Here is a 23286-nt window from a genome sequence, read left to right on the forward strand (position 1 = left end):
AATTTAGATAAGAAAGATAAAGAACCGTATGAATCTAAAAATAACAAACTGTTCTAGAAAGAGAAGAAAACTTTAAAATCTGAAGTTCCCATGAGAAATATGAGTATATCAGCAGGAAGAATTTGGGGACAAGGTAGAAACATTAAAATATATATATATATATATAACTATAATTATCAAATAAGGGGATCTCTCAGAAATAAGTGCTAGTTAGTATTTCTGCATTACTTAAAAGCAGAAGGAAGTACTAAATCAAGTTAAGGTAAAGAATTTGGCTTTGCCCAACGGCAGTTATCATGAAAGTAACATACTAAAATATGATAGTGGACAACAAAAAGTCTAGCAAATCCTCTATAAGTTCACTACACCCTTTTAATAGGGTTTTGGAAGTAGTGACATTACTATCCCATCTTCCAGAGGAGGAAAATAAAGTTTCTCTAGTTAAACTTCAGTTTAAGTAAAATTAAATTGAATGACTTGGACAAGATTTGCAAGCTGACTGATGATACAAACAAAATTCTATATAGATTGGCCTAAGTGTGGAGTGAGAACAATTTGCCATTGTATAGAAAAATCTCTCAAAATGGAGTTATGCAAGGGGCCAGAGAGGGTACAATTTACAGGTACCTAAAAATATTTCAATCCCCAACACACCACAGGAAGAGATAGATACCTGAGCAAACATCCGGGAGCAAGCCCTAAGAACAGCAGGGGATGGTATCAAAACAAACCAGAACAACACACACACACACACACACACACACACACACACACACACATTTGTGAAAGAAAATCTTAAAGGTAGTTGAGTGTCCTAATTTCAGTAGGCTTAGCTTGAATTTCATCCCTCCAGGAACTTATAGTCTAAGATTGGCATAGGCTTTCATCTTTAACCTTATAGTACCTTTTGATGATACGGTTCATCATAATTACCTAACAATATTGTAATTTGTGAGATTATCTAGCCGGAGGGAAACACCATAGAAGTAACTTGTGATCAGTAAATTTAATAATAACGATTTGACGTATTTGATTGTTTCCCCTTCAATCAATTCTGAGATACCAGATGCTGCCTCTCTCAACTTTTTCCTTGGCTATAGGAGTTTCCCTTTTGCCAAATTGGAAGTAGCAACGCTGGATTTGGGGTGACTACAAGCTGTGCTCAAAGGCTGAGCGGGGTATCCCCAGTGATGTGGGGTGAAGGGGGGAAAAGTAGACCATGGGTGACGGAGACTGAACACGGGCCCATGCATTCAAGGCGTGCTCACTAGCCCTTGATGTTTTCTCATTACATCTTGGTTTTGTTATGAAAAAAAAACCAATGTTTTTTCCAATATGGAACACCAAAATTCCATATTGCATTTTTCATAATGAAAATTTGTTTTGTTTTTAATAACCAGTGAGGAAATAGTCATCTTTCAAGTCACCTTTCATTTTTCCTGTCCATAAATCTCTTTGTCCCTTTCTTACATTCCCTTAACACCCCATTCATCTTATAAGCAAGACTAGACACTGTGCAATGTATTTATTCTAAAGGACTGTTCTTTACGTACCGTAATTATATCCCATAAAGGAAAGGGTCCCATAAAGGAAAGATCTCTAAATTATGGTATGTTGTAAAGGCAAGATATTTCTCGTATTTTCTCTGGAGTATTCATTGGAATCAACAGATAAATTTTAGACTATATAAAGTATTAGAAGTCTATAGATTTTTTAAATGATCATATTTGAAGAAAAAATAATATTTATAAATAATGTATTTTCAGGCTGAGTTCGGTCAGGTGGGGTTTGGGAGAAGCATAAAATTTTAAAATGGTCTCAGAATGGTGGATTCTGATGGGATTGGCCCTTACCACTTGAAGTTAATATATCTCAGGCAAAATGGCACGCTGTTTTAGATTAAAACTCAGAAGAAACCATAAAATCATTGCTAAAAGTGCTTTGATTTGTCTCTTGGCTTTTACCAAGCAGAGGAGGTGTATTCATATGTTTCTTTCTATATTTATGATTTTTTTCCCATTTACATTCATTCTGTCAGAATTATGCCCTAAGCAACAGCACTAAATGTAAATATGACCACCAAAAGATTTCATCTAAATTTTAAACATTTTCAAACTCTGAAATGAACAATTTTAATGTCTCTCTCCCTTATGGAGTTGAAATAAATACTTTATATTTTTTACTTGAAATAATAAACAATGTACGACATTGCATAGTTAAAAAGAAGAAAAAACCCTAGCAGTCTCAAGAATAAAAGCAAATCAATAGTAATATCTCCTAGAATAGAAGCACTTTTGTTGACTGAGAGAACATGGTCTAATGGGAAGCAAAGTAATCTTTGTTTTCAGTCAGACTATTGGGCTGTGCATGAGAAATTGTATGCTCTGACCACTTGTTTTACATTAAGATGCAGCCTGGCACATTCAAAATAGAAAAAGAGAAAATAATTTGCTTTATAAAGATGAACTACACAGGTTTTTAACACATAAAAAGAAATCATATTTGTAAAGCTTCTTGGATTTTATATATTTCTTTTCAAACATCATTGAACTGTCCTCTTTTCATTGAAATTAAACTTCCCACAGCCCCAGAGAGGCAATTCAGGAGTTTTTCACTTTGTTGCCTATTTATGTCAGTAAGCTTACCACGTCATTTAAAATCTAACAAAAATGTTGATGAAAATGAACTGTATTATTTTAGAAATTGAACATAAATGGTTTACATATACATAAATAAAGATAGAGACCCAGTCAAGGAAGAGAGAGAGAGAGAAGAAAGAGAGGGAGAAATGAGAAAGAGAAAGAAAAGAGAGAGAGAAGAAAGAGACGGGGAAATGAGAGAGAGAAAGGGAAATGGGGAAAAAAGAGATAGCTTTAGGTATAACTGGAGATGGTAGAAATGGATCAGATAAAAGATTTTTGCTACTTTACTTGTAAGGTTATGTGCAAAGAAATTCATCATTATCAAATTAATTTACTTTTCCCTTTATGTGAGAAAGTAATAAGAGTAGGTACATACAGGCCATCATTAACTGTTCCAAATTTTAAAATCTGCAAAAATTTATTATAGGTATTGAAATGTAGTTGTAACCTTTATTCTTAGATACACCATTAAAAAGTTAGAAATGAAGTAGCTACAGACCCTGTTTCCATGGGATTTTGCTATCAGGTTACACACAGTCAAAGAAAATTCGTATTTGGTGAATAATGTATATATATATAAAATAAAAATGCAAATAGTCCATAAATTTATAAAATACTAGAGTACAAAAAATGGTCTCTTAAATTTCAATAGGTTTACCAAAAAAAAAAATCAGTGATTAGGGCATCATACTTTCACTTGAGTTTTACAAAACAGAAAAATAATAATAATGCATTTTTTCATGTCTTTGTGTGTCTGCCAGAATATTCTGGAAGAAATTTTGCCTTACATAGAGTCATTTTCAAGTCATCAATCAAGTTTACTTGTGGATTCACAGATTATTAAAATAGTTTATAAACTATACTTGGCTTCAAAAGTATTTTATACATATTTTGTTTGAATGTTTGAAATGTTTTTGTATTTATATAGACTTAAAAGTATATAAGTAATGAACACATTTCACTTGAACACTACCATTTTTGTATTTAATATAATAAAATAGTAGTTTTAATCCAGACAAACTGGAAAATTTCAGTTGGGAAATTCCTCAGTATGCTACAATAAACCACAAGGTGGCTCTATCCACCTAAGTATGCTATTTTACCTTTGATAGTTGAACAGAATTTTAAACTAGATATACTAGCAGCAATTTACCCTGTAAATGGGTCAATATTTCTAAACACACAAGCAATTCAATATCTTGTTCCAGTTAGAACATGCAGATTATTTTTAAATGCATTTAAAAGAATCTAATGGCTGAAAACTCTCAGGAATTTGAAGAAACATTAAAAAAAAATTCTAGTTTAATTACTTAACATTAACTGTTGAAAAGTTTGGGGAATTTAATCTGGACCCAAATTTACCACAAATTCACCTTCATCTGATTGCCTTTGTAATGAATAGAATGTATCTGCACATTAACCAATATTTTCTCAAGCATAATGAAAGAACTTTAAAATTTTAGTAAAAAGATGTACTTCCCTTTTTGTTTTCTTTTTCTTTCTTTTTTTTTTGTCCCTGAAAGACCTAAGACTTAATATACACTTTCTAGTAAATCAAGAAAACTAAAGCACGAATTATTAGTTGGATATTTTAAAAGTCATCTTGGTTCTTCAGCCAAATTAAATCAGTTAGCTAAATATTAGACGCTGTAAGGAAAAATAAACACTAATAACACACATAAATACCATTTAAGTATATTAAGACTCGACTGATTTCATAAATACTGCTTAGATTAAGTACAAATTATGTCCATTACAAATTAGGAATTATATTTACTATCTTCATTAGATTATAATTGTTGGCTAACTACTTGTCTCATCACATCTCACCTCACCTTACATGTGGGTGGATAAGCTAAAGTGTTAAATATATGCCTTAATATGTGAGTTTCTAAAATAAATATATTACATCACCCTGACATAAATAAACTGAAAAATGAAAAGTGTAATAAAATACCATGTGGATTTTAAAAATAAACATTTTATTAAGTTATTAATGGTGGCTCCTAGAAATGTGTTTTATGACCCAACTATTTTGCCTTGTTTATACAATTTCAAAAATTCATTCCAGAGGCTACATTAATTGCCACAGGAATAGGAACACTAAAAGAAAGAAGCAAACAGACAAAAAAAGAAAAAGAAGGAAGAGTAACATGAAATTGATCTTCATATCACCTTGAATGTGAAGAATGAAGAGACTGGGTGATCTAAATAAAACTTGTTAAAATGTTCACTCTTTTCAGCAGATTCTATGTCTTCATCAGACAATTTCTGGGACCCAGTCTAGCCCACTGACCTTTCAGCTTGTAATATAGACTGCAGAATTATTCTTGAGATTTATAGGTATCAAAACTTTAATGAGACTATTTCTGGAATGCGCTGCCTCTGTTCATCATTCTCGTTCTAATTCTCATTACACTGACCTCAAGAAGGAGAATCTGAGAAAGGCGTCATTACTGCAGTATATTCAGAAATGGTTCATGTTTCACCTGAGTGAGTTTATGTGGCTTATGGAACTCACAACATTTAGTCTCCATCTTTCTAATGCTTTCTCCCTCCTCTCTCTCCATTTTTGGGTCCTTCACATAATGTCCAGAATTTATATCCATTAATTCTTTAGTTCACGCCACAGTATGTGATTTTGAGAATGCAACGTTCAAGTTTTCGGGTGACATTCTCTTTGTGCAAATGACATTTCCACGATCCTAGACAATGAATACTTTTATGACATCTATATCTTGAACCCTTTCTAGTTACAATCATAGAGTATAAGTCCTTTCTAATTATAACGATAAATGAACTGTGTGCTTGGCGATCATATGGTTCTCACGGTCTTGCTTTACAAGCAAGAACGTATTTGGAACAAGGAATTTTTGATGTTGTACTTAGAAGTAGTGTCAAAATCAGATTAAAAACAGCAAGGATTCTCACTTCAACTCATCAGCAAACCTGTTAAGAGGTTACACATATTAAAATATTCAAAGACATAAAAGTGGTAGCCCAAATCCTACAATGCTGTAGTTAAAATGAAACAAGATCAATATTGTACAAAAAAGTGAAATCACATAAATGTTTGTCTAATAATAATGTAAATAAAAATAATAGGTGGCAACATTAGTTGGTAATACTGCAATATGTGTTATCTATTATGGATTGTCAGCCTTTTATAGCATTGTTTCTTTTTAATTGAGACAATTTCACTCTTAGATAAATATAAATTTTTAACTCCATTTTAAAGATTAAAAACTACCCCACAAATTAAATATTAAGTGTGGGAGGTAAAATGGTTGGGGTTTTAACTCAGAAAACCTGACACCTTGTCCATGCTTTATACATCAGAAATCCTTGGTAGAATATTGGTTGTAAAGACATTACGTGTTCAACACCAACAAAACACCATGTCCCTGGAATGTTCTGGCATGTAGCCTACACTGTGTGGTCTCCCTGTTAAGCATAACCTTCACTGGCCGTCCTCACAAAACAAACTATTATATAGAAGGAAAGATTTCGCAGAGTGACCGAATTTAAAACTTGGTGGCTTCTATGGAATGAATATTTTAATTATGTGTGCGGGTGGAAAAGCTTCTGTTCCTAAGAATTTTTAGCAATAGAACTTTGAGGTCCACCTGTTCTTCAGATACATACTTTGTATTTAGGCTAGAAGGATGAATTTGAGTCCGTGCTTTTTGCCAGATAGTTTTCTCTTTCTGCAAGATGCTAAGTGGTTAGCTGCAAATGGAAAGTACCACAAATCAGCCAAGATGGCTGCTGCTGATTGAAGCAATAACTCAAAATCCTCCTCTAGGACTCCGCAGAATGAAATGTATCTTGAACAGAACTATTAACTCATTGTAATATTTTCTGTAAAAATGTCATGTGACACCTCATGTTATTCAATTTTTTTAAAAATACACAGCTAGAGTCACAAAGTATTCACTTAAGAAGTGAGTACTCCTCATTCTTTTTATGGTTATCAAAATAGGACTATGATGATCATTTAAAATCATTAAATTCCCAAATCTAGCAGATGTTTTATCTTATATTTTCCTCCCACTCTCCTCCCTCCCCTCTCTCATCATCCCTCTTCATCTCCCCTGTCAATTCTACCTCCCATGATTTAATCTGGAGGGTAGAGATTTCATGAGTGTTGGCTTTACATTAGACACATTAAAGTTGACTAAAGGAAGAACAAAAGAATGAGTAAGCTAACGTAGATACTCAAAGGACTCTTCCTAGTTAATATAATAGATAATCAAAATTTAAGTCTGTTAATTGAAGAAGCAGAAACTACTCACTAATATTCTGACACCTAATTCATTACACCATAAAAACAGGAATATTTAAATAATCTAATAATAATGGTATCTTAGTAGTAGTATTTTAATAATAATATAAAACATTGTGCTTTATATGATATTCAGTTCTGAGTATCTCATGTGAAAACTTGAGCTCCTCAGGCAAATTTGTATTAGATTCTTCCTTCTATCTCTGGGTGGAATAGTTTGCAGTAACATTGTCCCAAAGTAATTAAGTTAATTAGAACCTGATTAGAAAATGAGCAAGTTATTGCTTAGATATCAGGATATAATTTCAATTTATAGTGAGAATGCAAAAGAAAGATATAACATATGTTAAAGATTAAATATGTATGAGAACTTTTAATCAGACAATGTTAAGCATTTTTTCCTTATCTGAGTATATGGCCTATTATTACAAATTTTTTTTTCTTTTTTGCTTTTTGGGTCACACCAGGCGGTGCTCAGGGGTTACTCCTGGCTCTGCACTCAGGAATTATCCCTGGCAATGCTCTGGGGAACATATGGGATGCTGGGAATTGAACCCAGATCGGCCTCGTACAAGGCAAACGACCTACTCATTGTGCTATTGCTCCAGCCCCCAAATTTTTATTTATTTATTTATTTATTTTTGCTTTTTTTGGTCACACCCAGTGATGCACAGGGGTTACTCTTGGCTTTACACTCAGGAATTATTCCTGGCGGTTCTGGGGGACCATATGGGAATCTGAGAATCAAACCAGGGTCGGCTGCGTGCAATGCAAATGCCCTACCTGCTGTGCTATCACTCCAGCCCCCCCAAATATTTTTTTAATTCCATAAGTATTTTTAGTAAAATGTGAGTTTATGTACAAATGTCCTCATTGACTTTTTGGAAATCTATAATGCACTCATTCACACTTTTTTTTTTAATCTAAGAACTTACTAGAGGCTAGTTTGAATCAAACCCTATTTATGACATTCATACATTTACTCTTAAATTTTTTTTTTAAAAAAGTGATTGCCATTTCTCCTACTCCACATCACTACTAGATTACTCAGTGGAGGCTGTGTTGATTTGTCTTAAAACAGCAAACTTTTCTTTAAACAGTATATTCAATGACGGAGGACTGAAAAAAAGATTTAGTAAACAAAATATTTCTCTTAACAAAAAATTTAAGAATTTTTTAGTTCCCAGGACTTTAAAAATTATTAAAAATACTTATACCTACACCCAAGATTGTGAACTTTTAGAAATAAACACAAAGTGCATGTAGAACTTTTCCATAAGTTTCGTGATAAGATTCTGAGAATAATACTGAGCTCTCAACTTTATTGCATTCATCCAAATGTTTCAGTGAACAAAAATTATTTTAATTAGAAATTCTTTAGAAAAAATTTAATATTCATTCCAATAAAAAAGTAAAAAGAGGAAAAATCAAGGAAGTAGAGAAAGAGTCCTTTTATGTTCATTTCAGTACTAAAGATTCAAATTTAAACAAACCCCCAAAAGATTAGCTAAGGCTTTGGTAAAAGGAGAAGATAAAGAAATAAAGACTGTCCAGAAATCTTGTTCATGGGAAAAGGTTTTATTCAAATGTAGGAAGCTTGATGTAGATACTATATATGTTTATGTTATGATTTTCACTTTTCAAAGCTACATACTGAAAAGTCATGTGGACGGCAGTACACACATTTTGTGACTGTATTCTATAGTCCTTAGGACTACAGACAGGAATAGCCTTTAACTTCTCAGGCTTCAGGAGTAGATAAAAAAAATTATATATATATATAAATGTTATTATACTAGTCTATGCTATTGTTTATTTATCATTTACATAGTTTTATGTTTTGATTAAATAACTTGGCATCTACTTTATTCCAATGGTTTGTTTTCATCAGGTCATTGATAAAGCTAATAAATATTAAAAGCATAAAAACATCAAAGCATAAATTCTTCATTGGATTAGGACTAGGTCTAGGAGAGTAGAATTATAAGTCTACTTAACCTGAAGCAAATATTTAAAATAAACTAATGTTTTATGTGTAGAAGATAGATGATAAGCACACACACAAATAAAGCCTTTAATCTGTCTAAACATGAAGCTATTAGTTTGAGTTGAGAGTTAGAAGTCATATTATCCAGAAATATTATAGTACTTATTCAAACTTTGAAGACTGGTTAAAGAAATCTGAGAACAGTCCTAACTTCAAAAATTCCAAAAGTTACCATAGTTTTAACAGAGCTGATTTAACTTGATTTTATGCAGAGTAGAGTAACATAAAAAAGGAGAGTATGTCACATTTATAAAATTTATCTTATTATCAGAATGTCAAAGTAGGTCATTCCAAACTTACGCAAATGTTATTTGCCTTTGAGCTATCCATTTATCTATACCAAAATTTACTCTAACTTTTCTATTAACAAGTGCTACTTGAAAATTAAGAAAATTACCATATAACCCTTTAAAATTTTATTTTCTTCCACTTATTATATCACTTCATTACATACATAATTTACTTAACTTGGTTGTTACTGCAAATTATGGTTACAAATATTCAACTGGAAGCAATAATGAGTCTTGGTATTTATTTACTATTATAATCTTTTAATATGTGTATTTTGCAACAATAAAAATGTAATAAAAACTGTTTTCTGAAAACATGTAGTTTATGTTTAGTTGATTTCCAATAGGAATCAGTCAATTTTAATATCTTCCATTATAGTAAATCAGCAAAGATTCATAATCAATCATTATGAACTAAATCAAAATGTATTCCTCATTTTGATACCTTAGATAAGTCATTTCATTATATATGCTGACTTTTCTATACTTCTCTTGCTATTGCAGTGAACTACCTCATACTGTTTCAGTTCTTAAAAAACTAGGTGCTATAATATCTATGAAAAATGCTTTCAATTTAAAGAACATGCTCTCTGGTATAACTGATGGTATAATGCAAGGGATAATAGAATAAATCCAAGCATTATATAGTGAATGATAGAACACTGGTCATTAGTATCACAAGATTTACAGAAATATCTCATATAAAGTAATATAAAAAGGTCATGAGAAATTCATCCAAGGACATTGGTTGTTATAAGTGAAGAAGAGGAGAATGAAGGGATGGGAATGAGTGAGAGAGGAAGGATGTGCATGAGAGAGAGATGGAGAAAAAGAGAAACATCTACATTTTTGAGCATCACAGTATTCTAGAGTATTTGGATATGCCATTTAATGGTCAATTTCCTGCTGTGAAGCAATGTGTTGTACCATATAGCCTATTTCAAATTACTGTTCTGAAATTCAAGATATTTTATTTAATGTTACAGTTCTGCATCATGTAGGATCAAGACTGCTTTCTCAAAGGCGTGATATGGAAATTGAGATCAGAAGGTCCGTTTTGGAAAAGCACTTTATAAAGTTAATGACAAACTCCAAGAAGACGTACACCTCCACTTCAAGAACACTTTCATGAAATCACATTTTAACATTCTATTTCCTAATATGAGGCAGAATATTATTCTATACTATTCATTTTAGTGAACTTCTGACGTTCATTTTCATTAAGTGCGTCACCAAAATGATGTTTAACAAATATAACAGTAATATATAGTATGGAGCATCAGGTTTATTGCAATAGAGAAATAGGATAAAAATATAAAGATACCGGTGAGAGCAAAACTAAGTTATTTTTTTAAAAAAACAAGCTACTTCTCTGTGAAAAGTTGTACTGAGAGTAAAGAGTTAATTGAAAGTTATACTAAAATCATCTTCAAAAACTGTCCCATTATTTGAAATGATCAGTGTCAGTAGTACAATAAAGATAAAGCAATCTCAGAAATCTACAATTGCAACAATATAGGGATAACTTTCTCATAATGTTGAGTTAGTAGTACTGAGTAATGACCGTGAAGATATGGTAAATGTGAAAGTGGTTTGATATGCTTTATACATCCTTACAATGACAATAACACCGGATTGTTAAAGGGCTCAAAGTCTCATCCTGAAATTAACAAGGAGGTGAGGCTGCTACACAGACAGAGAGGAGAGAACAAAGGTGACCCTGAGCTCATGCTGTTATCTTCGAAAACAGACATTCCTTGTGGATTGAAATTTTCTAGTTTTTATGTGTGAAAAAAAAAAAGCTGTAAGTGCTTGAGTGTGAAAGTTATTGACGGAAAGCAGAAAATATTATAGTGACATACTGTACACATAATACAAATGCTCAGGAAATACCCAGGACATTTTCCCTATCTGCATATTTTAGTTCATTATGATTATAAATAACTTTTTTCTTGATTAACTCATTAGTCTGAGAAGATATCAGAAAAAGAAAACAGGTTCTTCTATGTTCATTCTCTCAAATAGGTGTCCATACCTATTGAACTGTTAGGTTTTTTTTTCCCAAAATACTCATAATAGAGCCCACGGATACTCAGTACAATGCTAAATCAATATCTTCATGGATCAGCATAAGCCTAAGACACACGAAGGCACTTTTCTTGCTGTTTCATTCTTCACTTCTGTCTATTTCAGACATAACTTTCAATATTATAGGGGTCATAAATAAACTTTCTGGGTAATCTACCCCAATTAATAGTTTAGGTTAGTCATAAGCAGTTTTCAAATATAGACCAGAAAGTTGGAGATTATATATATCTTAAAAATATTAGCTATGATTTGCAGAAATAGTTTCTGTGTTTTTAATTTTGTTGGGTTGTCTTATTTCAGTATTTCATAAGCACAGGTAAAGTGGCAACACTATTAGAATGTAATCCGGCTTGGTAGAAACACTAACACAGAAATGCAAGTGTATTATGCCTAATGCATTTGAAATTCAAGGGCAAGACTAGAGGTAGCTGGGTTTACATCCCTGATTTGTGTTAATTGCTTACTATGCAACACTATTACTGATAATAACACTTCACAAGAAAAGGTTCACTTTGCTGCTGATTCAGCACCATCAAAGCCAAGGCTGCCCTGTGCTGCAGCCTAGCGGAATGATCTGGTATAAAAATGGCATATTCCAGGAGGCTATGCTGTATTCACTTGCTGCAAAGTAGGTTAAGAAACCCAGGACATACATATGTCACCTGGCCAGAAATATCCCACATAACATGTATACTGCCCAATACTTCTTTCCGCAGAGAAAGTAAGCACAGGTCAAGAGATGCATTCTAGATTCTGAACATTCTCCAGCTATTTGAGAATTCATCTGCCCGTTTCAAATGCTTCCTGTCCAATAAGAAAAGCAAATTGTTCAGTTTTCACTAACTCTCTGAATAATATACCAGAAATGTATCTCTCTCAAGTGAGAAAATCAATTGGCCTCCGCTTTCTTCCTTTTTCTTTACTGAAAATGACAGTTAAAGATCGAACAGTGTGATAATGCAGAGAATGCCTGCATGCTACTGTTCTTATCAATAAACAACTAGTTTCCACAAACGTCTAGGACTACCACGAACCCAAAGATGAAGTCCCATACAATTTAGCCATTGACCTCACATGCAAGCATATGTAGAGATGGCAGATGGGTTATATGCTTTTCCCATTTCCCTGTGGTAGTTCTTTTCATCCCAGACATCGAAGTATATGGAATTCTATTCCTTGATCGCAGTCAAGGAAGTCGCATGCATTCACCAGGGAACTCAATTTGTTAGCAGCAAGTATTTGAAACCACACAAGTCTCTGATTTCATCTGAAAGCAGACAGTGACTCGGACCTCCAAAATCACAGTCCCCACAAAGTAAAAGCAAGTGGAAAGAAGCATTTCCATCAACATTTGACACTGATTTTTTAAAATCGGATGTGCCCTTAAGCTACAGACAGACTGAGCTTATATTGTGCTTCAACAAACCCTTCACCCCCACCCCCCCGGAAATCTCTATTTCTCCAAACTCATACATAGGGGCAAATTTACTGGACCGTGGGGAACGGGAGGCAAAGGTGATTATCCATGCAATTTATCATGTGCCTGTTTCTCTGTGACATGACCTCTCTCCCTTTCTCTTCATCACTTTAAACATGAACCTAAAGCTTTTGTCAATGACATAATGTTTTCATGAAAGTTCTGCTAATTAAAAATCCTCACCATACCAGACCTAAAAAATGAGCAGACTCTTGCCAAGCCTTATTCGCCACAGAGAAGCTCTTGTAGCTACGTTTTAAAGGCTAGATGGGGGATGGCATGAGGGAGAAAGTCCACTAACCTAGCCATTGAAGTAGAACACTTGTCAGCCTCAGAGGGACAGATTATATTTAATATAAATTATCCAGGAGAGGGAGAAGAAAATTTCATCTCTTAACAGATGAGAGGGCCAGTTGTTGGGCTTGGGATAATAGAAGCCTTTGCTAGGATAAAGAACCACAAATGTAGGAAAGAGATTTTTGAAAGCAAAAGATGATAGGTGAGTTAGAAAATGTTGATCTGATATTACATCTCATGCCTCCTTTTTGGAAATGTTATGATAAGGAGGTAGCAGGATTTTAGTGTCAAGGCATAAAAACACTTTCAGACTACTGATTTTGCCCATACTTAACAGGGCTATCAGTAGTTTCTCGTTGGGGACAGGCATTCGGACTTGGAATGTGCTGCATTAATTTAACACCACATAAAATATGGATTTTATTGCAGCAGACAATAAATGCTGCAACTGCTGACTGCATGCATTTAATCTCTCCTCTTCATCCATCCCCCTTGCACTTCTGACACAGACACAAAATATTAGCATAGGAATTATGTCTGCTCTATTTTTGATGAACGCCAATCCGTTTTATTTATGTAGATGCTTAGTGACCATTGACAGTGTTTAAGGAATCTGTCTTCTGCCTGTCATTTCTCTTCGTATTGAATGTACAATGAACTATGACTGTGAAGAACTGCTGGGACTCCATTCACACCGAATGCAAAGTAATGTCAGAGTCCACACCACCAATGTTAGCCCTTCCACTGAATTAAAAAATAATGACGAACAAGTATGGGCAGGAGAATTCCACTCCACCAGATCTCTTTCGAGCATCTGTTCAGAGTGAATGAATCCACAGAACTCCGCTAGCACGACCCACTGTTGAGCACAATATAGAAATGATCCCATTTACTTGAGCCTACAGATAGTCCAAACAGTTGCTTCTAGAATTCGGTACATAGTTTTATGCTTAATAATTTCCGTAGCAAGCACGATCACTGGGTAATAATTTACAATTACAACTGATAAGCAAGCGTCCCAGTCCCCCGCCTCCCACCAGAAAGAAAATGCAATAAATGCAAGAGAGAGAGAGAGAGAGAGAGAGAGAGAGAGAGAGAGAGAGAGAGAGAGAGAGAGAGAGAGAGAGAGAGAGAGACGAAGTCCTACCTTTTTTTTTTTTTAAAGTCAGCTTCTGGATAACTGAAGTTGGTTCCAGCCAAAAAAAAAAAAATTAAAAATAATTAAAAAAAAAAAAGAAAAGCCCGGAGAAATTGTTACTCTGTCCCCCTTTTTGTTTGTTTTCGGCTGTTATTTCCTATGACCGATTCTACTTCCATCTAACTCCAGCTTTCTCTCAGCATCACTTTTAACTCTGGACGGCAGGGGAGCGAAGAAAACGGGGGCGAGCGAGCTCTGATTGGCTTTCATTCAGTGCTTCTGATTAAGGGGAGGGCAGACAAGGAAGGGGGGAGAAGAGAGAGAGAGAGAGAAAAAAAAAAGACTGCAAGGAGGGGGGCAGCCCTTCCCCGGGCGCAGAGAAAGCTTCTGCTGATAGAGCTGCAGCTCTCGCCATGGGAAGGTTAGCGTGCAGGGAAGTGCAGGCTCCAGCTTGCACACTGCGATTTGCAAGTGAATGCGAGGGGAGGACGCCGGGGAGCGCAGGGCTGGGGTGAAAGGCGTCCCCTCCCCCCCGCAGGCAGAAAGACTCTCTGTTCCCGGGCTAAGGTAATCAACCCAATCGAATCCGGCTCCGTCCGTCACGGCGGCTCGCGAGCATCACTGCTTTCTTGCAGTTCCTTTGCAATAGCTACTTCTGCCGTGCACAGCCCTGCGCCCTCCTCCCCCACCCCTACCGAAATCCAAGTCTGAGCGGGCTGCCAAGTGCAAGCGCTTCCAGAGCTGATGCTTCACCACGGTGATGCGCACTGTCTTTTTTTTTTTTATGCTGATTTTTTTTTATTTTTATTTTTTAGTTTTTTGCTTTCTGGGAACTTTCTGGAGTGTCCATCCACCTTTTTTTTTGGCTGTTTCTGGGCATGGCAAAGCCTACCCAGCTCTTCTCTTGGAAATGTCCCCGAGCCAGTCCTGTCTGCTGAATCTTGTCAGCTTTTTAGGTGTGCATTGTTAAGTCGACATTTGATATCTGCTGGATAAAATTGTCTTCGTGATGTAAGCATGCCATGAAGACGATTAAAAGACGGACACTGGATGCTTCTTCTTTTTTTTTTTTTTTAACTTTTTTTTTTCTATCCTCCCAGAAAGAAGAAATGTGAGTTTGAAGCGCAGATATATGTAGTGGCAGAGGTCAGCGCAAATGGGTGAATCTAGGTACTTATCAACCTTCCAAATGTCCTCCCTCTCCACACCTAACTCTCCGTTTACTTGAAATTCACCCAAAGCTTACCAAACGATGTCAGTATAGCTCCACCAAATAATGGACATCTTTACATTTTTCTGGCGGCATGTGCATTCATTTAAAAAGTAAACAAAACATGTAAATGTAAAACAAAATTTTAAAGTTGGAGGAGGCACTTTGGAGGTAAAATGCAGGTATGCCTTTTTAAAAAACAGATGATCGTACTCAGATATATTAAATGACAAGTTATAGTCATAGACATAACAGTAGCAGTGTTAATAATACAAACAAAAATTTGCATACAGATGTAACATGAAAGTCATACACATATGATTCCAATCTACTACTTTTTCTGAAATATGTAGCTCTGAAAATATGTAGCCCGTATGTAGCTCTGGGATACATATCTGATTATTCCAACATCTGCAGTCACCTTATACAGTCAGCATTGTAAGAAGAAAAGAAACTTAATCGATGATGGAAAGAAATTAGATTTTAAAAATGTTTTTGATAAACTATAAAGTATTATGTGACCAATGTCTCCAATTAACTTTATGTATCAAATTACCAAATATTTTTTTTCAGTGAAAATATTCAAGAGAGTGATACTTTTTGGATTAATGGTTTCATTTTTGGCACTGTAACTTACAATACTGCTCATTCTAGGGTTTCACGCATGCATACGTTCCAACACCACATCTTTCACCAAAGTTATGCCCTTAATGGATCATCCCCCAAACAACCCCAGTATGTTGAGATCTGATCAATAGGTCCATTTTTTTTTTTATGATGGTGGTGTATGTGTGTGTGTGTGTGTGTGTGTGTGTGTGTGTAGGGAAAGGGAGGTCTAGGTGGTTGAGCCACACCTTACAGTGCTCAGGGGTCACTCCTAGCTGGGCTTAGCGACAATATGGGGTACTGGATACGAATCCTGGCCCCACATGCAAGACAAGTGTCATGTACTGTCACTCTTCCCCAATAGATCACTTTTAACTTGGTTGTACAAAGGATGGCATTCATATTGAGAATTACATTGACCCTGCTAAGGTTGTATAATAATAAAGTTAAAATTATCTCATTTACATCTGGTTTGGGGCTGGAGTGATAGCACAGCAGATAAGGCGTTTGCCTTGCACTGGCCTACCCGGGTTCGATTCCTCCACCCCTCTCGGAGCTACCACGAGTATCCCACCCACACAACCAGAGCCTGGCAAGCTATCCATGGCATATTCCATATGCCAAAAACAGTAACAACAAGTCTCACAATGGAGACGTTACTGGTGCCTGCTCAAGCAAATCATTGAGCAACAGGATGAGAGTGATACAGTGATACATCAGGATTGCTGATTCATAGTATTGGCTTGTTTCTTTTTAACAGGGAGCTTTAGTTATGGAGTGAGGTAAAATATAAAATTTCATTAATTTTCTGTGCTTTTCTTGTTAATATGATGTATGAATGTGTTTAATATAATACTGCCATTGACATATTAAAGTTGGTTGGCGAGAGAAATTATGGCACCTTATACTCTATATAATTGTATACTAAATTACATAATATTTAATTAAATGCAGCAGGTCAGATGCATGCTTATGATGGCATTTTATTAGATTAACTATATTTGTGTGTCTGCTAGTTCTATAATAAATGGCTGTATAGCATGCAGAGTTGTTTGGACTACATTGAAATGGGAAATGTTAAGAAAATAAAGGCTAAGAACAGAATTATCATCACTATTTTGTAAATATAAGTACAGACTGGGACTGTAGGTTCCCAAAATAATAATTCCTTGAAAAGAAAGACACTTCTCACCTTTTTACATACCTTTTGAGTTGGTGTGATTGTTGTGCAGTGTCTTGTATGTGGTTATTCACGTTCCTTATTTCTTGATGTTCAGTCATTCTTAAGAAACAAAGTTATATGATCCAAAAGTGATTATTCGTATATTGACTTGCTAGAAAAAAAAATAAATTGAAGAACAGAATGTTTCCTTACATTGATTGGAAGGCTTTTTATTTATTTATTATTTTTTTTAAAAAAAGAAATGTTTTTGAGCCAAACTCTTCTTAGATGCTTAAGGCTTACTCCTGGCTCTGTATTCAGGAATCATTGTTGGTGAGCTTCGAGGACCATATGCGGTGCTGGTGATCAAACCCAGGTTGGCCCTTGTAAGGAAAACACTCTACCCACTGGGCCATTCCTCTGACCCCTACATTAGAAGGGTTTAGAGTTCATTAGCTGAAAATGCAACACTTTGACCACAAATTGCTGCAAGGCAGGTTTGGATATGTAGACTTCACTCTGAAGACCTCTTTATCAGCTAATGTCATTGATTCTATGAGAGAAGAAGATGACAGAATTAGATGCAAATAGAAGCACTGATAAATTGGATCCATCCTATCTGATCATCATATAGTAACATACTTTAGACTACTTAGGAAACAGTTCTTATCTAAAATAATGTTTCCATGACATTAGAGAATGAGATCCATGCTAAGTAATTTTAATACTATTTTGGAACTTTAAAGTGAGAAACATGGATATGGAGAGTTGCTACATTTTCTGTTATGTCATCATTCAATGCATTTAGTAAACAGCAACAAAAACATCAATAGGGTTTAGAACTGAAAATGTATGGGCTTAGTTCTTCGGAAAAAATATTTGAGACAGATAAATGAAAATTTATCCCATTTTCCATAATTGTCTCCTCAGAAAAGAGCAAATTTATACCTAACAGCAGATAGAAACTTATGAAATATATGCTTTAGTTATTAAAATTAGAGAACCAGCAAAACATTGGCTAAACATGAATACTCTTACATTGGCTTTTGCCTTATTAAAATATAATATTTGAAATGAGAATTTACATTCTTTTTTTTGTTTTTTGGGTCACACCCGGTGATGCACAGGGGTTACTCCTGGCTCTGCACTCAGGGATTACTCCTGGCAGTGCCATATGGGATGCTGGGGATTGAACCTGTGTCAGCCACGTGCAAGGCAAATGCTTACCAGCTGTGTTATGGCTCCAGCACTGATTTACACTCATTTTAAATGGGATTTGTTTGAATTTGCAAGTTTCTCTACTTCATTTGTTTTCTTTAAATCTGAAATAAAAGGACTTTATAGCCTCCACTACTTAGAGGTGGATAGCCCCTGAGATGCCAGCAGAAAAGACTGTCCCTCTCAGAGAATGGGATGAATGGGTCAGCACTCAAAAAAGGTTCCCCAACAAAGAAAAGGCCACTTGTCCATTATAAGCAAATAAAGGCTAATTGGTTTTTTAAAATGCATTTTCCATACCTTTCAAACTAAAAGTGAAAAGTGCACGGAAAATCCCCCACTATAATCATAAAACATTCAGAAATTAAAGAGCATTTTTCTCATTATAATAATGGAACACCAAAGGCTGATGCCTTCAATGCTAATGGGAAAGACCCAATATGGTTTACATTAATTAATACAACAACCTCCCATTTCATATGGAATTATCTGCTTAAAAGCTGTCTCACTTTTGCTACCCCATGAGCATAAATGTAACACTCCCATACTTATTTGGATACAATGGCTGTTCCACCATTCTTCTTTTCCTTGATTGCTCTCAATGATATTTGAGACAATTTTAACAATTTACACTACAGCAGGAAGTTAATCAAACTCAGTTCTTTCTCTAAGACTGTGAGACAGGTGTAGAAAAATGTTTACATTACTTCACTCTCACAAAGTACTTGGCAGAAAATGAACTGACGTAGTTTGTTTGATGCAGTCATTTTTTTCTAATCTCCTTCTATTGTGGTTTACTCCCTCTCATATAGAGACTGAAAAATCAAAAATCATATTCCAATGGCAGAGTTCAGATTGGGAGGGATTCAGTTTCAATTTTTCAAATGCCTGCACCATTCTTGTATGCTGAGATAAAAATGGACAAGGCAAGATAGAAGGCACCAGTGTGGTGTGCGGGTTAGCAGGTGAGAAAGCTGTTCTGTACTGTGGTTCCAGCCAGTAGCCTGGAGCACTGTCATCCCGTTGTCCATGTTGTTCATCGATTTGCTCAAGCGGGCACCAGTAACGTCCCCATTGTGAGATTTGTTGTTACTGTTTTTGGCATATCGAATACACCACTGGGAGCTTACCAGGCTCTGGCCATGCGGGCGGGATACTCTCAGTATCTTGCTACCGGTAACTTGGTAACTCTCTCAGGGAGTTCCAGCCAGTATTGGCAGCAATGGATGTGTGATTTGGGGATGAAAGATACTCCTGGTAGACCCCTCGTCTCCTTTTGCCCTTTCTGTTACAGACAACCTTTATATGCAGAGTTAAATTATTATTTCTACCAAAAGTAATTAGTTTATTTTATCTTCAACCGAATTGTTGCTGAAACTTCTACTTGTAATAGGAACCCCCATTACTGTTATGAATACTGTTTAATCATATGCATTAAGTAGGACTGAGTCAGGAAGGGGGGGACTTATAGCATCAAAAAGGCTGCTATGGTTCCAAAAATAAATTATTTTTGAAAAGATGACCAGAATTCAAGTACATGCTATCTTAAATGTGCTTTAATGCCCGTTTCTCCTCTCCTTTAAGTCACCGTGTCCCTCCTGTATACATCAAGTGCAAAGTTCAGGATTAGATCACTTGGCTTTTTTATATTAAACTTAAATCACACTGCTTGACTTTTTTCCTACTATTTTTAATGTAAAAAGTTTGGTTACATATGAAAGATTTACAAGTAAATTGAATCCTATCTTCTTAGCAACAGAGGAAAAAAAATAGATTGAATAACTCTCATGTTGATTGAAAACTAAATTCTTACTCTGACTGCTTCCATCCATACCCAAATAAGGTTACTGACCTATTTGAAATTTTGGGACATTGGTGAAGTGAAAGCTATCAGGAATAAATTTTCCTTTGGGGGGTTATGGTTTAACCTTATGCATGAGAAGTGAAAGAAAAAATCACTCAAATAAAAATGTGAAAAATAATAAATCATCAATCCGACCTACTTAAAATCACATTTAATAAAAATACATCTTATATTTTATTTTAAGTTGTGTTGTTAATATAGAGGTTTAAAACAAACATTTTAATCACTATCATCACTCTGAAACACCATCAAAGATTTTGCCCTTTAAAGAGGGCAATACTTTTATAAAAATTAGTTTCTCGATAATTGAGACATGTAATTGTTACCGCCAAACTGACTAGCTCCTGGGTGTGGGTCCTTAGATCTGTATTCACATTTTGTGATATTCAAGTTTTTTTACTGTACAGTTAGGTAAGTAGTTTTAGGACCCTTCCTTCCATGTATGATGCTACTCCTCTGTTTCCCATCCTGTTCTCCCTTTCCCAGTATGAGACATCCCTCATCCTATGCCTCGCTGACTGCCCAGTGAATGCTGTCATTCATGCAATGTCCTCTGTTCAGAGAATGGCCTATGTCACTCCCTGTCCTCCTGGTCTGTCTGAGATTTTCTGTTCTAAAATGTGGTTTTCTGTTCTATTGCGCGCTGAAGCCCATGACTTGATTCTCAAGACCCATTGCCCTGCCACTCTTTGTCCCTTTGTCCCTTTGTATTTCCTTCCTTTTCAAGCCACTTGGGGGAGAACTTTTCTTTTCTTTTCTTTTTTTTTTTTTTTAAATCTTTGTTAAAGGGATTGCAATTGACTTACCTGGCCCCTCTCCCTCCATTGTTTCTTCCACCTTCACAGAATTACCTTATGCCTCAACTGGGTCTTTGCTCTGATGCTTACCTAAGGTACCTGAAAATAGAGCTTCACACAAAAACTTGTAAATAAATTTCTTTAGACTCAGTTTTATAATAACTGTGAGTAAAAAGAATTTAATATCTATCAACTGCTAAATGGATGACCAAAATGTGGTATACCTATTCCATAGCATACTCTTCACTCAAAAATGGAATAGCAGACTGATATGTACTGGGACACAGTGTGAATGTTGAAAACATTAAGCTAAGTGAATGAAGTCAGATAAGAAAGGCCATATATTACATGATCCCATTAATATGAAATATCAGAATTGTTAGAAACAGAAAAGAGATTGGCGATTGCCAGGATTTTGAGAAGGAATAACGAAGAGTGACTCTTAATAATAGATTTATTTGGGGGGAATCATAAAATGTCTGAAGCTCAGTTGTGATACTTGCACTAATTTGTGAATATTTAACAATCACTTAATTACACATTAAAAGGGCAAATTTCATGGTATATGATTCTATTTCAACAAAAGTCCTGCCCCACACACAAATGTTTATTACAAAAAAATAGAAGATAAGCAGGATTTTATTTCTTCTTTGTAAAATGCCATTTTAGGCTTTCTCCTTACTATTTACTATTCGGCATTAACTTCAATTTCATAATGTTTTAACGTACTGTGGGCTGTAAAATCAACTCACGTTCTTCAAGCATGTTGGCAGATGTTGCATTATTCACTTAAAATTGAAAGTTACAGAGATCTATGGCCATCATATATGGATTTGCTTTCTTTGTCTCTCACATGCTAGGCCAGCAACATAGAGTTAGGCTTACATGACTATTAGACAAGCAATAAGTTGCCATCATCACAGCATTCACTAAATGATCACTTAAGTACATTTTATATAATGGATCTGCAACCATATAGACTAACCCTGGGCTAGAGCATTAGATCAGAAGGCAGGGCACTTGCCTTCCATATGGCTCACCTGGATTTCATCTCTGGGGTCCAGTATGGTCCGCTGAGTCCTGGCCTGGAGTGTTCCCTGAGTTCAGACAGGAGTCAGCCTGAAATAGCACCAGCTTCCCAAAACAAACAATAGCAACCAGAATTTGACTAGCTTTTTCTCCAAGAGGAAGCATAATTATTACTATATTGCACAAGAAAAAAAGCTACTCTAGTAGGTCAATAATTCACCATGTGAGCTTATTGTTATGCTCATTTATTTTGGGATCATTTCAAGATGATTTAAGTTAGCGGAGAAATGTGAGGCATAGACAATTGCATCAAAATTAATGTGTATTGACTCAAATAAAAAGTACAGATAAACCTCATTTGAAAGGGAGAGAAAAGTTAATACAATGGCAATGCAGGGAACTTGTCAAAGCACATCATTAGTAGAGAGGATTTTTTTTTAATAAAAGGAAATATAGGCAGGAAGTCCTTTCACACCTAACTGTATCTCACACATCTAGAGGCAGGATTTTGATCTCTGACCCTTTCTATAACCAGAATAAAACCTAGCAAAGTTCTTAGATTAGTTTAGTTTTGTTTTTAAAGAAGAGAAAAAGGCAATATCTCTTTTATTTTACTTGAGCTTTATCCAGAGATAAACAAAAAAGCAGTATTTCAATTTAGTGAAGATGTATAATCACCTTTGCCAATACTGCAGTGTAGTTACAGAGCTGGGATCTCCCTTAAGAAAATGAGATTATGTAACATGAAAGTAATAGGTCAATAACATGGTATTTAGAGTATCTTAATAGTCCTAGAAGTTTTTGAATGCTTTTCTTTAAGATATACTTTCACTACTCTTCTTTATAATTTTTAAAAATTTTTAATAAATCACCTTGAGATACCATTCTCATTAATCTTAATCCTTAATTTACCTTAGCACCATGGAAAGGTCACTGCTTCATTTATGTCCAGAAGTTCTCACCAGTGCAAACCCAATTAAAATACTAGTTTTTTGTCACTATTATTATTATTATTATTATTCTTTGCTGCTTAGATTTGTCATTCATTGATCTTTCTGCTTTACTATTCCACTGGGAAGAAAGAGGGCAAGAAGGAATTCTGGGGCTGGAGCGACAGCACAGCGGGTAGGGTATTT

At 35.1% G+C, this 23286-nt stretch overlaps 1 protein-coding gene across 1 annotated transcript in view; it reads right to left on the bottom strand.

The window, feature by feature from the left end:
- CDH10 (cadherin 10) overlaps positions 1 to 14822 on the bottom strand; it is a 166343-nt gene extending 151521 nt beyond the window's left edge. The window contains exon 1 of the mRNA XM_055144962.1: positions 14274 to 14822. The gene's annotated coding sequence lies outside the window, so the exon portion shown is untranslated. The remainder of the gene's footprint in view (positions 1 to 14273) is intronic.
- Between the last annotated feature and the right edge of the window lie 8464 nt (positions 14823 to 23286).

The sequence above is a fragment of the Sorex araneus genome, chromosome 1 (genome assembly GCF_027595985.1).
Source record: "Sorex araneus isolate mSorAra2 chromosome 1, mSorAra2.pri, whole genome shotgun sequence".
Taxonomy (NCBI): domain Eukaryota; kingdom Metazoa; phylum Chordata; class Mammalia; order Eulipotyphla; family Soricidae; genus Sorex; species Sorex araneus.